Source organism: Python bivittatus, unplaced genomic scaffold (assembly GCF_059951505.1).
Source record: "Python bivittatus isolate LINGU-HERP-01145 unplaced genomic scaffold, Pbiv_v1 ctg000070_np1212, whole genome shotgun sequence".
Lineage (NCBI taxonomy): Eukaryota > Metazoa > Chordata > Lepidosauria > Squamata > Pythonidae > Python > Python bivittatus.
The window spans coordinates 12,243,095-12,260,294 of NW_028277034.1; the positions used below are offsets into that span (position 1 = coordinate 12,243,095).

A 17,200-nucleotide genomic window follows, 5' to 3' on the forward strand; every position below is an offset into this window, starting at 1 on the left:
TATATATATATATATATTTTGTCTGCGCTCAGTCATTGCTGACCCTGCAGTGACTGCTTGGACGAGTCCTTGCAGTTTTCAAGGCAATTGTTTTCGGAAGTGGTTTGCCAGAGCCTCCTTCCTAGGGCAGAGCCCAGCTGGCGAGCGCAGGAGGCGGGGTTTCCGTTGCTTCGCGCCCTTTTCGGGCGCGTGCGGTTTTTCGCGCTTACCGGCAACTGCTCCCGACTCCTTTTTTGCAAGGCGCCACCAGCATTTTTCCTCCCACCGGAGTGAGAGTCCCCATTTATCTACTCACGTAAGTTTTCGAACTGTTGGGTTGACAGGAACTGGGGAGGAAACAGGAGCTCACCCTGTTTAACGCGAAGGCTGGACTCGAACCGCTGAAGCGTCGACCATTTCTGGCCAGCAACTTTCAGCGTCATTAAGCCGCTGCGCCACTGCGTCCATAAAATTATTCAACTTTAATGCTATCATATTTCATGTGAAATAAATATAACCAATTAAATATATTGTCTAAATATTTGAATATAATGTGGTTTTTAGTCATGCAAATGTATAGCTAAACTTAAATGCATCCTTTATTTCCTGGCCCCTTTCAGTAAGTTTACCTGGGGTGCAAGTTACCATTTCTTTTCCTCAAACTCTCTGAAATAGCACATTTTTATGTTATGGTAGAACTGAGATATTAAGGAAAAAGAAGCCGTTTGGAGCTAAAAGAGACTTATTATCCATCCCATGTATGTCTCAAAATGTGGAAGGCCTGGTTGTTATTCTTCCAGTTTGGACTGAACTTTTACAAACATGTGGCCAAGTTTTACAAATGAATTAAGACACACTTTTTGAAGGATTAATGTGGTTTAAATTCAGTCTAATTGATATACCAATCACACTCTGCTGAAGCAATCATTAAACCATTCAGAATGTAATCTAATAAACAGTTCCTCAGAAGTAAGTCTTATTGAGTCCAGTAAGTCTTCCTCTCAAATACATCAACATGAGTTTGCAACCTGAAGCTTCACATCTATATCCTCGTATTGTATTTAGGCACTGAACTCCATTGAATTCTGAAGGTACATATATTTTATTGCACTTTTTTTTTTGAATAGGTAGTATAAAGATATTGTTTCAAGAATACAGTTTTAGAATTTGTAAAGATTCTCTGAACTATGTAGTTCTTATATTTATTATTGCTACCATAAAGTTGGAAGTGGCAAAGGACTGAAAGTTGGCTAAACTATTAGTACTCTATGATTAAACAGAATGAGGCATTGTAGCAGTGCTGAATCAAGCACAGAGGTTATAGATAAGCAAAAGACATACAAAAAGGCAATTGGGAGACATAAAACTTCCTTCCTTCCTGTTATTTTTACCTATAAGAAAAATCTTCATATCAACCTCATTCTTGATTTAAAATATAAAGGTATATTCTGAAGACTGATCTTGCAGATGAAGCCCTTTCACCAAGTCAAGTCATTCTTATTCAAATTTATTCAAAGCATAATAGTGTGTGTGTGTGTGTGTGTTTGTGTGTGTGTATATTCTCCTTAGAAAGAAGTAGTCTTGGGAAAGAAAGGACTGGCTGGTAAAATCTATCTTAACGCTGTCATAATACTTTGCTACCATTGCTGAATTTTGTTTGGAATAATGTGGCCTTAATGCCCCCATCTCCTGTTGAATTTGCTCAGACTGGTAGTAGATTAGAAGGGAAAGAGGTGCCAGTATTATCTGTGTTAGTGCTCCAGAGGTCACATTACACTAACAAGATTGCCCTCCATCAGAGATGACAGAATGCAGCTGCTGAGTTTAGTTGGGCCCTTCCTGGACTATAGAGATCCAGATAAAGATCCATATGTTGGAGAACATATCTGTGTGAAATAAGCAAGAATTCCAGCTATTTCTTCTGTTGACTCTTTCTGAATGTTCTTTTCCAAGAGGCAGCAAAAATACGGGTTAATTGTTTTTAACTTATTGTGATCTTTAGGATTCTATGCATTTTATATCAAAAAGTATGAAATATTTGTATTTAATATTTTGAATTCTCAACTGCCTATTTTAAAAAAAGGATTCATAACATTTAATCTTACCCTTTAGGAATGATTTCCACACACTCATATTTTTTTTCTCTTTCATTTCTTTTTTACAACCAAACATTATCCTATATACTAGATTGCTTTAGAACATTATCATTAATTCTGATAGTTTATTAGTATATTGGTTATACCCAACAAATATGTTGAACTACATTCATCCCAGTTTTAATTTGGTATATCACAGTAATTTTTAGAAAAAAGCAAAGTCAGTAAGTGACTTGCTTATTTTACTTAAGGGTTATACACAATTCACATTTAATGGCACTGAGTAGAAATTACATCAGCCAACAGAGGGCACTGAAGCTTTCAAATGACTGAAAACTAAGAACAAAGCATTTTGCTGAAGTAAACATAGTTTTTATGAATATATTTAATTGGGAATGCCAATTGGGCTGTTTTATTTAGAATGGTTCATGTAACTGATCTCAAAACTTCTTAAATGCTGATGAAATAAGCTGCTGCAATTTTATGCAATAAGTTTGCTATAAAAATATTAGACAGAAAATATCTCTAATCTTTATATTTTGTTCTAATAATTACTAAAGTTAGGTTTAGTCTTAATCTTTTTGCCAAGGATGATGTTTTTGTTTCAAACAATACCTGTTCCAACAACCGATGTACCATTTTAACAATGGCAGAAATATATATCTAAGTTCATATGGCAAGGGGAAAAAAACAAGAATTAAATGTGAAGGAACAAGGAGGACTGGGACTACCTGATTTGAAATTGTATTTTGCAGCCTGCTGCTTAGTTTGGAAGAAAAAGTGGGGTTTGCTGAGAAATAAAAGAATTTTAGAATTAGAAGAGCATGATATGAGGTTCAGATGGCATGATTTTCTATGGTATGATAAAGTTAAGGTTAATGTAGATTTTAAGAATCATTATATTAGAAGTGCCATATTGTGAATATGAAACAGATATAAACCCAGACTATGCTGGAAAATACCTTTATGGGTCTCAGCACGGGAAGCATTTATAGGAAAGAAACAGCAGGTAAATAAAAATGGTTACCTTATCAAATTGTTAGAACAGGAACATAGAGAATATAAGATGAAAAAGAGTGCATTGATCTCAAGAGGGATTTAGTTTTCAATGGTTTTTGTATGCACAGTTAAGAGAAAGATTAAAGGTACATAATAGGACATTTGGAATTGAGCAGAAGAAGACAGAATTTGAAGTTGAATTATGTACAAATGATAAACATGTAATTACTAAAATGTATAAACTTTTATTGAAATTTGAAACGGAACAACAAGCAAAGACTGTATGATAAAATGAGCTAAGAACTTTGGACACAATATACTGATGGAACAGTGGGAAAATATGTAAAGGGATTGAAATTTACATTATGCTATAGTCTAAAGGAGAATTTTTATAAAATGATGTATCATTGGTATATGACTCCAGAAAAATTGTCTAGAATATATAAAGGTACTTCAAATTTATGTTGGAAATGTGGACAACACAAAACAAAGGGTCATTTTTTCATGCCTGGTGGACTTATAAAAAAGCCAGAAATTTCTGGGTTCAAATACATATAATGTATTATATATAATACATATAATGATGCAAAGAATTTTAAAGATCAACATTAAATTGAAACCAGAACAGAAAATGGACAGCCAATTAGAAAAGATTATTTTTATATATGATTACTGCTGCGAGAGTATTATATGAGCAAAAATGGAATGATTCTGAAATACCCACAATGGAGGAATGGTTGGTAAAGATGATGGAACTAGCAGAGATGGCAAAATTAGCTTGTTTGATTAGAGAAAGATCAACAACTACATTTATCAGTGACTGAAAATCCTTGATGGACTTTTTGCTGAAAAGAGAAAAATGAACTTGTGATTTATGTGTTTGAAGATTAGAAAGGGTGGCTTATGGAAAGAAGGAAATTATGATATAACTTTAGAAAGAGAGGGCAAAATATAAATGTATTTATGATTGCTGACAATAAGATCAGAAGCCGCTTGTTTATAATCTTTCTTTTCTTTTCTTTTCTTTTCTTTTCTTTTCTTTTCTTTTCTTTTCTTTTCTTTTCTTTTCTTTTCCTTTTCCTTTTCCTTTTCTATTTCTCTTTCCTTTTCTTTTTTCACTATTTACTATTTTTTATTATCTTTATTTTCTTTTATGATTTTTACTTTGTTAAAAATTTCTTCAATAAATATTATATATATAAAAACAGATTAAGTCTTAATCTAACACAATGTAACTTGACCCTCAGTGATTTCAGAATGTCTGACCAAAATATGACTAAGTTTGAATCCAGATGCTTGCATCTTGCCTGTGTTCTGCATATTTCTATAGAGAGATGCCTTACTAAGAATTTGTCAATATTGAATTGCTTGGATTTGATTCATCAAGTCCTAATAGCTAAATCCCCAAGTGAATATATTGTATACATAGACAAACTGTATACACATGAATATTAAGGCATACCTGGTATACAGTGTGCTGATTTACAAACTGAAATTATTCAGAAGATTTTGAATTACTAATAATTTGTAATCTCAGTATTTAAATGGGATATAATGCCTCCAAGGGAATGCTTCCTAGCGAAATAATGGTTGGATGTGAATATGTCTTCATCTCTTACTTGTTAGCACACCAGAGGCATCTGGTTGGTCCATGTGAAAAACAAAATACTGGATGAAGGTGAACCTAGGCCTGATCAGCAGAGCTGTTCTTATTCTGGTATGATTTTAATTAGGAAATCCATGTAAGTTGACAAGAATTGCAAATAATTTATATTTAACACATATACACATTTTATCTAAATTATACAGCTGCATGACTATCAGAAGAGATATTTCTTTGATAAATGAGAGATCAGTGATGTAGCTCTTTCCTATCACATGCAAATACTATATTCCCCAAAGACAGAATATACATGGGACATTTGTAAAAGCAAAGGCCAGTGTTTTGTAAGGGGGAGTATGTGTTACTCCCAGAGTCTTTGGGAACAAAAGAACTAATTCATAAGAAACATTTAATGAATCCCAAGTCCTTTCCAAGTTTTCTTTATGTTGCTTCTCCCAATTTTGGCTCTTGGATCCAATTTGATTTCATCTCATATGTATTTTAATTTAATGGTTGTGCTTAAAAAGATTTAAACAATAAATTGTATTCTACATTTGGCCAAGGGACTTTAGAAAATAGATAGCATTGTTCTTTACAATTTACATGAAACAACTAGAACTTGATGAAGTTATAATGGTGTATGCAATGGCTTTTAAAGTCAGCTTGTGGAATCTTTCCCGGGATCAGACTTTCACATTTGAGATATATACAAGAATGCAAAATAGGGGTTCTGCCATGGTATAAACAATAAAAGAAGCCAGTATGCTATGAAAAACTGCAATGAAACAGTAGGATAAACAATATATAATATACTATTAACTGGACTATCATATAGGCTAGTTGAAATATTTTAATGTATTAAAATTTGCAAACTAGAAAGAGAGATGCGATATACTTTTACTAGTTTTCATGTGAAACAGAATGAAAACAAGCAAAACCACATGAGAAGAAAAGGATGACTTTTGAAGTCATTTGTCCACATTTGTTTTAAATATTACTAACCTAACATGTGCTTCTCCAGTACTTCTTATATAATTCCATGAAGATGAAAGAAGGGCAATTCTGATGTCTCACATGCAGGAAACTAAGGGCCTAAATCCAGTCAATGTTTACCGTGTCCAGTGATTTTGAAAAGTTCTACTCTATGTATGACTACATTTGGATGGAGCCAATGAAATTAGATAAGAAAAGACTTATGTACTTCATTGCATGTTTGTGTGACTTCATTAACATATATAATGAACATTCATCTCTTTAAGAATGGTTGCACCTAGTTTTCAGAAGAACAGCTATCAGTGATGAAACATTTACTGCATCTGTTTAAAAGGGCTGTTTGAGAGGTTAATTGGAAACCATTACTCATGTGTGCATCCATCTCAGGAGCTCCTTTTCTGTTTCACTTCAACTCAAGTTTTGCTTTTTCATGCTCACTAAAATACCAAATAATTGAGAGTTTTTAAAAAGGTCTACTTATGTTGCAATTACATTGTAAAGCAGAGTCAAAACTTTGTAAGTCAAATAGTCTAGCAGTTATTATGTAATGCTGATTTTCAAGGCCATCGGGGGAATTATTTGTTATTTTTCAGTCCACATGATAATGTGGCTATATGAAAGCTATCCAGGTATTTATGGATATCACAAATGTGAGACTATATATTTAAACACATATACACACAAACGTTTCTTGAGAAACACAACCATGCAAAATTTTCGTCTTTTTCATTTAACAGCATAATAATGCTCAGTTTTCACCAGAATCACAGCATATATGGAGAAGAGATTTAATTTTCCTTATTGTGTTTCTGGCAAAAATATTCCATCTTTCAAATACTGTCATAGGACTATAGTTCACAATGCACTAAGGTGGTATTTTTTGATATTTTGATAAGATTGCTTCTGGGGAATAAATATTTACTACCACCACCACCACACCCAAGCCTGTACATACCATGCTACAACAATTTAAAAAACAATGCACTAATTCCAGATTTTTTCATATCTAGAGTAAATGCAAGAGCCAGTTTGGTGTAGTGGTTAAAGTACCAGGCTAGAAACTAGGAGACCATGGGTTCTAGTCCCACCTTAGGCATGAAGCCAGCTGGGTGACTTTGGGCCAATCCCTCTCTCTCAGCCCTAGGAAGAAGGCCCTGGCAAGCCACTTCTGAAAATCTTGCTAAGAAGACTAATGGGACTAGTCCAGTAAGTTGCCAGGAGTCAACTGACTTTAATGCATCAGAAAAATGCAGAAATTAAAAAGGATTTAGTTATGCTAATTTAAAATCCATTAATTTAATGAATCTATTCTGTAATTAAATCTGGAAATGCCTAAAACAGTTTTATAGTGCCTAAAACAGTGAGATGGGTGGTGACTAAATTTGAAATAATAAACAAACAAACAAACAAACAAACAAACAAACTTGGTCCTATCTTTTCCTGCCTTCAATAAGTTCTTTGATTCTTTTCTTTAAATGTAAAAGAGTTGAATAATTTTGAAATTGAATTTGTGCTGTAATGACCACTGATTCTATCATGCTCTTAGTGAAGATAATTAAAGAATATGGAAATATTTCTAAAAAAAGATGAAAAATTAAAAAAAAAGATAACATATAGATGTATATAAATATATGCCAGGTAGTTGAATAATGTTAAGTTATATGAATAAAATATATGTCTTTTTTATGTTAAAACATACAATGTTTGCTAGAATGAGAATTCTGCTTTTTAACTACATATTACCCCAAAATTACTCATGACTGCATCAGCCCCCAATGTTGACAAGGCAATCAATTTTATAAAATATCATCAATGAGCAAGTGATGATCACATATGGTTGTCTAATCATTTTTTTTTGTATTACTGAAGTGACAGGAAACATTAATGTTGGCCCAAGTTAATAATACATCTGACAGTGCCATGAAAATAGGATTTGACTTGAATGAACAGAAATTGTAATAAGTTTAATGATATTTTAAGTATAAGCAAGCAGCAAAGAAGAAAAACTGAGAATCATTTTTAATGATAGAAAAAAATATAATTTAATTCAATCATCCTGGAAATTTCCATATTAGCACAGACCCAAACTGACCGCATCAAAAGTACAGGGTTTTCTGTGTGGGGCAATGTCTCATGGTCACTTTGGCAGCTATGAAATTTCCCAGCAGCCTACTTGTGTCTAAAATAATCAATATTTTTTCTTTACAAATATTACCATGTCCATTAAATTATGTTGCAGAATGATCTTGGTATATAGGAGAACTGGAATTATATCCAAACTTTAAAAAAGAAGATTCTTTAGATCTAGCTACACAGAGCATGAACATCACTTTTGAATTTTTGTTCAAAATATCTCTGTACAAATAAATAGTGAATGCATATATATTATCATAGTTCATGGTATTTGGTTGTCAGACTTCTGTTTGATAGTGGGAACCTCTATTTGTTTAGACTGAGTTTTTTATCCATTTAATTCACTCTGGCTCCAGTGTCACAAATTCAAACTGCTGTTGATGAAAAACTTGCATTCCTCTGAAAGGTTTAAAGCAGAAAACCTGATGCAGTTATGAACTGAAATTATTTCCTGTTAAAGGAAATTGTTCTATAACACTTGAAAAGGTGATTAGTTAAGTCATGTGTTCTTTCTTTACGAATATCTTAAGATTGTATCAGGAGGAGGATTGATTAAAGCATAATATTTAAATATGGTTGTAGATAAGATAATCAAGCCACGCCGTTATTTTTATATATTTATGAATTAGGATTAATGATTGGACAAAACTTCAGTTTCTTCTGCTAAAATAAATAATACAAGTCTGTAATATTTAAACTACTCTAACTTTGGTTTCCCTGAAAACATACTAGTCACATTAATAGGCATTCTGGAGTTCTAGAAATGGCAAATTATTTCTCTTAATAACATATTTTAGGCCCTATTATTATAATTCAATTGTATAATTTAAATCTGGCCCCAAACTTGGATTCTCTGAATAGCCTTTGTGAAAAAAGAGAGTAAAAGAGCAGAAAGTGCCACTAATGGAAAAGAGTACTGTCAGACTGTTCAACAATAAAGATTTATCAGTACCATAAAAATATATTTCACAGAGGCATTTAAATGCAGACCACTGTGTCTTCACCATGTGCCTATAATGAGAGAAATCAGACGCTCTGAGCCTCCACTGCACAATTTGTAAAATAAGATTGTAAAATACAGATTGGCATCACCAGCAAAATGAAGTGTCCCTACTAATGCAAGCAGCCAAAGATGTCTAGATGGCTTGGCCTTCTACTGCCTGCTAAATTCAACACACATAGGAGCCTTATGTGACTGGATGTATGAGACAATAAAAGGTACTAATACCTCTAAAAAGCTGAGAAAATACCTCCGCCACAAACTTGAGTAAATGGAAATAAGCATTTGTTATTTGTTAATGAGACTCTAATTCCATGCTTTATAAGCAAATTGGAATGGACTGTCTGCCCATTCTCAACATTTTTGCCATCAGAGCAACATTTTTGCTACATTACCCAGCCTGTGGTTTCAGGTATGGTTCAGCTTATTCCATTCTGGATGATCTGTGTTGGATCTAGATTTATATGGGCCAACTCTTATGTAAGCTATATAAGTTTGCAGATCTTTGGCTGAAAATAAATTCTTTACTGGAATGATTGAATGATTTCAATAAGTTTTTTTTTTTTAAGACACTAGTTTTAGCAAGCTCCAAACCAATGATTAGTTGGGTTATACTGAGAAAATCCAAATTTCATCATGCTGTGTTTCAGCATAACCATCTGGGATACTGAAGCAGATTCTAGTTAAAACCAAATGAATGTATCGTAGCTATGCTATGCTGAGAAGGGGGAAAAACAATGACACGGTCTCCTCCTTTCCAAAAATACTAGCTAATGTAACTCTTAGAGGTATTTCACTCACTAGTGGGTGTCTTCTATTGAGGTTCTGCATGTATATAGACAATTTAAGCTGTAGGCTACCAAATTTGGGCTGCAAAAATATGGATGCCCACTAGATGTCAACCAAGAAATATAGAAATCTAGTCTTTCCTGCCACCTTCTGGTCAGTCACATTGTTGTTGCCCAGATTTGGTAACCTTATTTAAAAAACCTAACCAGAAAAATATCTCTTTTTTAAATATCTCACATCTGTTACATGAAACAGGTTTGGACTGCAAAGTTGGTTTAGTCTGAACTTCTCCAATATGGCTACAAATAACTAGCAACATTTTTGAGGAATGTATTGTCGAAGGCTTTCACGGCCGGCATACGATGGCTTGTGTGGGTCTTCCGGGCTGTGTGGCCGTGTTCTGGAAGTTTTGTTTCCTAACGTTTCGCCAGCACCTGTGACCAGCATCTTCAGAGTGCAGGAGCACAGACAGGAGCAGTTCTCTCTGTGCCCAGGGTGATGTGACCCTTCTGTGGGTATTTATAGAGATCTGAGGGGGGGGGAAAGGGGGGATTGGGGGTGTGGGGGGGTTGAGTTACTGAATGGCTGCTTGTTTTGGTGTCAGAATCTGTGTGTATCTTCCTGGGGATTAGGCAGGGTTTTTTCTTCTATTGAATTGTTAACGACGGGCTGCTGGGGGTGATTAGCAAGTTCATTGTGTGAACTGTTCACATGTCCTGGTGGCTGAGCTGAGTTCGTTGACCTTTTTGCAGGCTGTATTTTTCAGGATTGGTAGCCAGGTTTTGTTGATTTTTAGACTCTCCTCTTTTTTATTGAAACTGTGCTGGTGTTTGTGAATCTCAATGGCTTCCCGGTATAGCCTGGTATAGTGGCTGTTGGTGTTGTCCAGTATCTCTGTGTTTTCAAATAGGATTTTGTGTCCAGTGTGCTTGAGAGCATGTTCAGCTACTGCAGATTTTTCTGGTTGCTGTAGTCTGCAGTGCCTTTCGTGTTCTTTTATCCTGGTATGGATGCTGCGTTTTGTGGTCCCGATGTATACTTTCCCGCAACTGCATGGTATGCGGTATACTCCTGCGGCGGTGAGGGGATCCCTTTTGTCTTTTGCTGATTTTAGCACTTCTTGTACTTTTCTGGTGGGTCTGAAGATTGTTTGGAAATTGTGTTTTTCCATCAGTTTTCCCATGCGGTCTGTGACCCCTTTGATATAGGGCACAAATACTTTGTTGGTGGGTGGCTGTTTTTCTTCTTCAGTCGCATGTTGCTTTCTTGGTTTGATGGCTCTTTTTATTTCATTTTTGGAGTAGCCATTCGCTTGTAGGACCCAATTAAGATGGTTAAGTTCAGAGTTTAGGAATTGGGTTTCGCAGATCCGATTGGCACGATCCATGAGGGTTTTGATAATGCCTCTTTTCTGACGTGGGTGGTGGTTGGAGTTTTTGTGTAGGTACCGGTCTGTGTGGGTGGGTTTTCTGTAGACTTTGTGTCCTAATTTGAGGTCTGGTTTGCGTATGACCAACGTGTCTAGAAATGGAAGTTGGCCGTCCACTTCTTTTTCCATGGTGAATTGTATATTGGGGTGGACGCTGTTTAGGTGGTTCAGGAACTTCTCTAGGTCTTCTTCATCCTGACTCCAAATTGCAAAGGTGTCATCCACAAATCGGAACCAGACTGTTGGGATAGCGGGTGCGGTAAAGCCCATTTTTCAAAATGTTCCATGTAGCAATTTGCTACGACTGGGCTCAGGGGGCTTCCCATGGTGACACCGTCCATCTGTTTGTAGTACTCATTATCCCATAGGAAGTAACTGGTTGTTAGGCAGTGCTGAAATAAGGCTGTTATGTCTTCTGGGAAGATCTGTTTGATGAGTGCCAGGGTGTCCCTCACTGGTACCTTGGTGAACAGGGAGACCACGTCAAAGCTGACCAGTTTGTCCGTGGGGTTGAGTTTCAGGGTGCTGATTTTGTTGATGAAATGTCCTGAGTCTCTGATGTGGGCTGGAGTCTGTCCAACATGGGTCTGTAGAAGGGTGGCCAGATGTTTGGATAATTCATATGTCGGGGAGCCAATGGCGCTTACGATGGGTCTGAGTGGGATCGAGTCTTTGTGGATTTTGGGGAGTCTGTATAGTCTGGGTGTAAGGGCTTCTGTCTTGCATATGCGTTGAAGTATGTTGGGGTGAAGGGAGGAGCTCCTTGTCAGGGTGTTGGTCTACAAAGTCTACAGAAAACCCACCCACACAGACCGGTACCTACACAAAAACTCCAACCACCACCCACGTCAGAAAAGAGGCATTATCAAAACCCTCATGGATCGTGCCAATCGGATCTGCGAAACCCAATTCCTAAACTCTGAACTTAACCACCTTAATTGGGTCCTACAAGCGAATGGCTACTCCAAAAATGAAATAAAAAGAGCCATCAAACCAAGAAAGCAACATGCGACTGAAGAAGAAAAACAGCCACCCACCAACAAAGTATTTGTGCCCTATATCAAAGGGGTCACAGACCGCATGGGAAAACTGATGGAAAAACACAATTTCCAAACAATCTTCAGACCCACCAGAAAAGTACAAGAAGTGCTAAAATCAGCAAAAGACAAAAGGGATCCCCTCACCGCCGCAGGAGTATACCGCATACCATGCAGTTGCGGGAAAGTATACATCGGGACCACAAAACGCAGCATCCATACCAGGATAAAAGAACACGAAAGGCACTGCAGACTACAGCAACCAGAAAAATCTGCAGTAGCTGAACATGCTCTCAAGCACACTGGACACAAAATCCTATTTGAAAACACAGAGATACTGGACAACACCAACAGCCACTATACCAGGCTATACCGGGAAGCCATTGAGATTCACAAACACCAGCACAGTTTCAATAAAAAAGAGGAGAGTCTAAAAATCAACAAAACCTGGCTACCAATCCTGAAAAATATAGCCTGCAAAAAGGTCAACGAACTCAGCTCAGCCACCAGGACATGTGAACAGTTCACACAATGAACTTGCTAATCACCCCCAGCAGCCCGTCGTTAACAATTCAATAGAAGAAAAAACCCTGCCTAATCCCCAGGAAGATACACACAGATTCTGACACCAAAACAAGCAGCCATTCAGTAACTCAACCCCCCCACACCCCCAATCCCCCCTTTCCCCCCCCTCAGATCTCTATAAATACCCACAGAAGGGTCACATCACCCTGGGCACAGAGAGAACTGCTCCTGTCTGTGCTCCTGCACTCTGAAGATGCTGGTCACAGGTGCTGGCGAAACGTTAGGAAACAAAACTTCCAGAACACGGCCACACAGCCCGGAAGACCCACACCAGCCATTTTTAAGAAATGTTAAAATTTTGTTGTAATTCCAGTGACTTTCATTTCAGGGACCATGCATTTTCTTCTAATGTTGGGTGTATTGACTATAATAAATGTTTCTAATATGACAACCACTTCTAATCCCCATAAACATTTGGTTTAGGAATCCATGAATTTATATAGTCTATATGGTGGTGGGGCTAGTGTCTGATTAGAAGAAAGTACATTTGCCAGCCAGGGGCATGAATAATTGTAAACTGGTACATAATTAAGCTGTTTTTATACAGTAATTTCCTTTTGATTGAAGTGAACACACTAGTGCTAAATTAGCAGTTGGAAAGAACTGCTAATTTAGGCATGATTACTAATGATACTAAACTAAATGTGAGAGATTCAATCATTTTTTGCTATTATGTTAGGTTTGACAGTTATCATAAAACTTGAAAGTTTTCTAAAATATATAACACATGCATCCAAATATATCAAATAAAATATGTAAACCATATGATATCCCAATCCAGTTAGGAGGCATATGTGCAGAAGTATCTTTCTACAATTGGTTTGGGCCACTGATGTATTAGCTGGAACTGTGTGTGCATTTCTGATTGCTCAATATGTGATTCAGCAGTAGTAATCTGGTCAAAGAAAAGCATACAGAGTTCTGAAATTATGCTGACTAGTTGTATAGAAATGAAACAGATAATTCTGTTTAGTCATTTCCTCACTTTTCCTATATCTTCAATCTAGTTGTCAGGACTCCACGCAGACAGTCTCAGCTGCTAGAAGTATGTACAATGGATCAGGACCTTAGGGTAATGCAAGTCTTCCTTTCCAATATTGTGAAATTGTTGAAACCTTTATCTCAAAGTAGAAATATATTAAAGTGTTCTATGTGAGTGATTATTTAACCTTGCTCTCCCTAAGTATATGTTTATTCATTGTCTGGACTGTGGATGGGTAAGAGATGATTTTACATTTCATATGACACAGTCTTATTAATTGTGTCTTCTCTGCATCCACAAGATGCTTAATAGTCCTAGGTCAAATTACGCAAATTCAAAGTTCAAATGACGTCATTTCAGTATATGAGAAATAACCTATGTCTTACTTGAGATAAATAGACTGATACAATGCTCAGTGTAAACAGATCAGCATAAATTCTGTGATAGCACCATATAAGCATCGTATTTGGCACTGGTTTGGGAAGAAAGCATTCGAAGAATCTCAGCTTTCATTAAATCAAAATGAGAAGAAATATCTGTTCTTCAAGTGACTTGAAAAATGGTGAAATTTCCGAAGTAGTTTGTTCTGGGAAAGCTTTCCATCAGCCAGGCCACAATACCCCAATCCCATTCACAGCTTGCAGCAATTAATTAAGCAACCAGTCTTCTTCCAACCTAGGACTTTCCTTATCTGATGCACCTCAACTCCACTCATCTCATTATCAGGATGTTGAGAGCTATAATCTAACAGATGAAGAGGGTGCCAGATTAGGGGATAGGAACTTCATGAATATTTGTTTCAACTCTATTTTGATTTATTTATCAAAAATAAGTGTTTTGCCTTTCTTTGCCCAGAATTTGGAATACTTTAGTGCCCCCTTTGTTTTACTGCAGGGTATAGGCTATCTGATACTCTCCAGATGTTTTGAACTTCAGCTCTCTTCAACCTCAGCCAATATGGCCAATTTGGGTAGTAGTATAAAGCATTTAGTTGACTGGAAGTTGGATGTCCCATTTCACTTTAGTATTTACAGAGCTCTGAATATAAGTTTTTGACAAAGAACCTTTGTTTATATCATAATGAAGAATGGGCTATTATGTCAAAGCTGATCAAATTTCAGGGAGGAGGCTATTCAGCACAGATACAGCAACAGAAAAGCAGTAACTTCCTGCCTCTGCCCTCTCATTTCACCAAAACGAGGGACCACTAGCAGGTTCTCCTGAGCTGAACAAGTAAGGGAGATCAAAACTGGTCCAAGAAGTTGCTGCTACAAGTACCTTGGTGACAAGCCTTATAGGCTTTTACAAATTAAAAACCAGCCCTTTGAATTGCACAGGTTCTAGAGCAGAGGTGTCACATTCTCATGTCATCCCATACCAACCAACAACTAAGCTGCTGCATTCTGGTCCAACTGAAGCTTCTGCATGATCTTCAAAGGCAGTTTGAAGTAATGCAGACAAGCAGTGATGAAGGCATGGGTTACTGTTGTGAGGTCTTTTTGCTTCAGGTACCAATGCAACTGGCACACCAACCAAAATTGAGCAAAGGGCCCACTGACCACAGCCTCCACCTTGGCAACTGAATAGTAGTTGCAGTCCAGAAGGATCTCTAAGAATAGACCCATTCTTTTGGGGAGAGTCTTTCGCCCCTGCCTCATCTTCTTATGTTTGGTTTAGTTTAATCACTCTCATGTATGCCATTTATCAATAATATATTATTTTCTTGCTTATTGTTCTACTTCAATAATAATTTTTTTAAAAAGAAAGTGTGACAATACTGGAGGCATGAACTTTAGTGAACAAACAACTGTATCTTTCTTGGATTCAGTTTCCAAACTTTTTCATCCTATCTAGACATTTGTAGCCCACAAAATACTGGGTTAAGAGCATCTCCTATGCAACCAAGGTAATAATGTATGATTGATATAATTACTATATTGAAGATACTGTGCCCCAAACTGGTGGACAACCGTGTATATGTTAAAAAGCAGGGAGGAAATAACTGAGCCTGCAGCTTTCCCGAAGAGGACAACCACTTGGGTGTTCTCTTTTCCCATACCACCATTGATTAGAAACACCACCTGAGGAAAGGGGAACTATTGTAGAACAGCCTACAATGTCCAGAAAAAGAGGTCCAGGCAACAAGGCATGATGATTTCACAGTCACCACAACAGAGTCACCAATAAGGAGTCAGGTTTTTGGGGAATCTTTATCATGAAGGCAAAGTATTAATCAGTCTCAGGAACCAGATGGGAGATCTACCTGCTACCACTCCCTAGAAGGGACATGCCACCTTAAGCAAGGTTGCTGGTCAAGAGCATGTCAATGCAATAAGGGAGGAGAAATAATAGCACTTTGCTTCTGTTACTGCAACAGCATAGGCTTGAACTTGAAGTCTTACCTATGCTTGGTCAAATTAACTTTTTATCTCCCTTGATATCGTAGAAGAGGAGGCTTAACACAAGTCCTAATCAATCTGGCTAGCACTAGCTCTTGTGATTACAGCTGTGACAAAATGTGTTGCTGCTATGATAAAACAGAAAATAGGTTTATACATTATGTTTGTCTATGCAAATATACGTTTGAGGAAAGTTAGGAATATAAAAGTCATATGTAAGAATTGCCTTTCAGATTTTCCAACACACAGGTTTCCGTGTGGTAATAAAGCTGGAGAGCATTATTTAAAAAATAAATTACAGGATGAAAGGAGGTTCACTGTAATATAGTCTCTGCCAGCAAACTCTCTTTGTCAATTCTGCTGGCAGTTAAATGTGATTAATAGATATGAGTAAAGGAGTTATTAGAATCTTCAGGCTTATGAGCATTACAGTCATGAATCTTCTGAAGAAATGCAACATTGTTTTACAACATCAGCTTGTAGAAGGCAGCCAAATACCTTCAAGAAGACATAAGAAGATGAAAGTTTAATAAAGTTGAATAACAGCAAATCTTGGCCTGAAAAAAGCACAGATGAGTTTCATCCTTTTACCAGACTTTTAAAAATTTTTATTGCTTTAATTTACAGAAAGAAGGGAGAAAAGATACAAAAAACAAAAACAATCAAAAGAAAAAGAGACAAAAAACTATTACAATACATAGCTCAGTTTATAAAGTCTTAAATCTTGACTACAGAGAATAATATTAATTTGTCTGTCTATTACATTGATAAACAGCCAGTTTGCAAGTAAAGAGCAAACACATTTAATTAGTCTGGACTGTAAATATGGAGTGGCTTCTTTTCATTTGACATGGTCCTTAGGCTTTATGAAACAAAACTAAGGTGGTTTTGATATGCTAGCGTTGATTCTTCCTCTTGCAACAGAGTCATGGCATGGCCAGTACACAGTTTAAAACATCTGCTCAAAGAAACTTTGTAAAATACACCAATTGCCTCTTTAGTCCTATTAGACATTTGCATTTCATACAAACATGTACTGTGGTTCAAATATGCATGAAATAACTTTTCTGGAAAGCTAATAAACAGCAAAGTGTCATAACAGAAAAAGGAAGAAGAGAGGGAAAAGAGCAGAGTTTTATTTCTATTGGATTGGGTTTAAACAGACACATTGAAATC

The 17,200-nt window shown here is 36.5% G+C and overlaps 2 long non-coding RNA genes across 2 annotated transcripts in view; one reads left to right on the forward strand and one right to left on the reverse strand.

Annotated features, from left to right (window-relative positions):
• The window catches only part of LOC148216845 (uncharacterized), a 70,894-nt gene that overhangs the window by 43,172 nt on the left and 10,522 nt on the right, over nucleotides 1-17,200 (reverse strand). The gene's annotated exons all lie outside the window — the stretch shown is intronic.
• Nucleotides 3,017-17,200, forward strand: part of LOC148216846 (uncharacterized) — a 74,499-nt gene continuing 60,315 nt past the window's right edge. The window contains exon 1 of the long non-coding RNA XR_015794420.1: nucleotides 3,017-3,084. This is a non-coding gene — a long non-coding RNA (uncharacterized LOC148216846). The remainder of the gene's footprint in view (nucleotides 3,085-17,200) is intronic.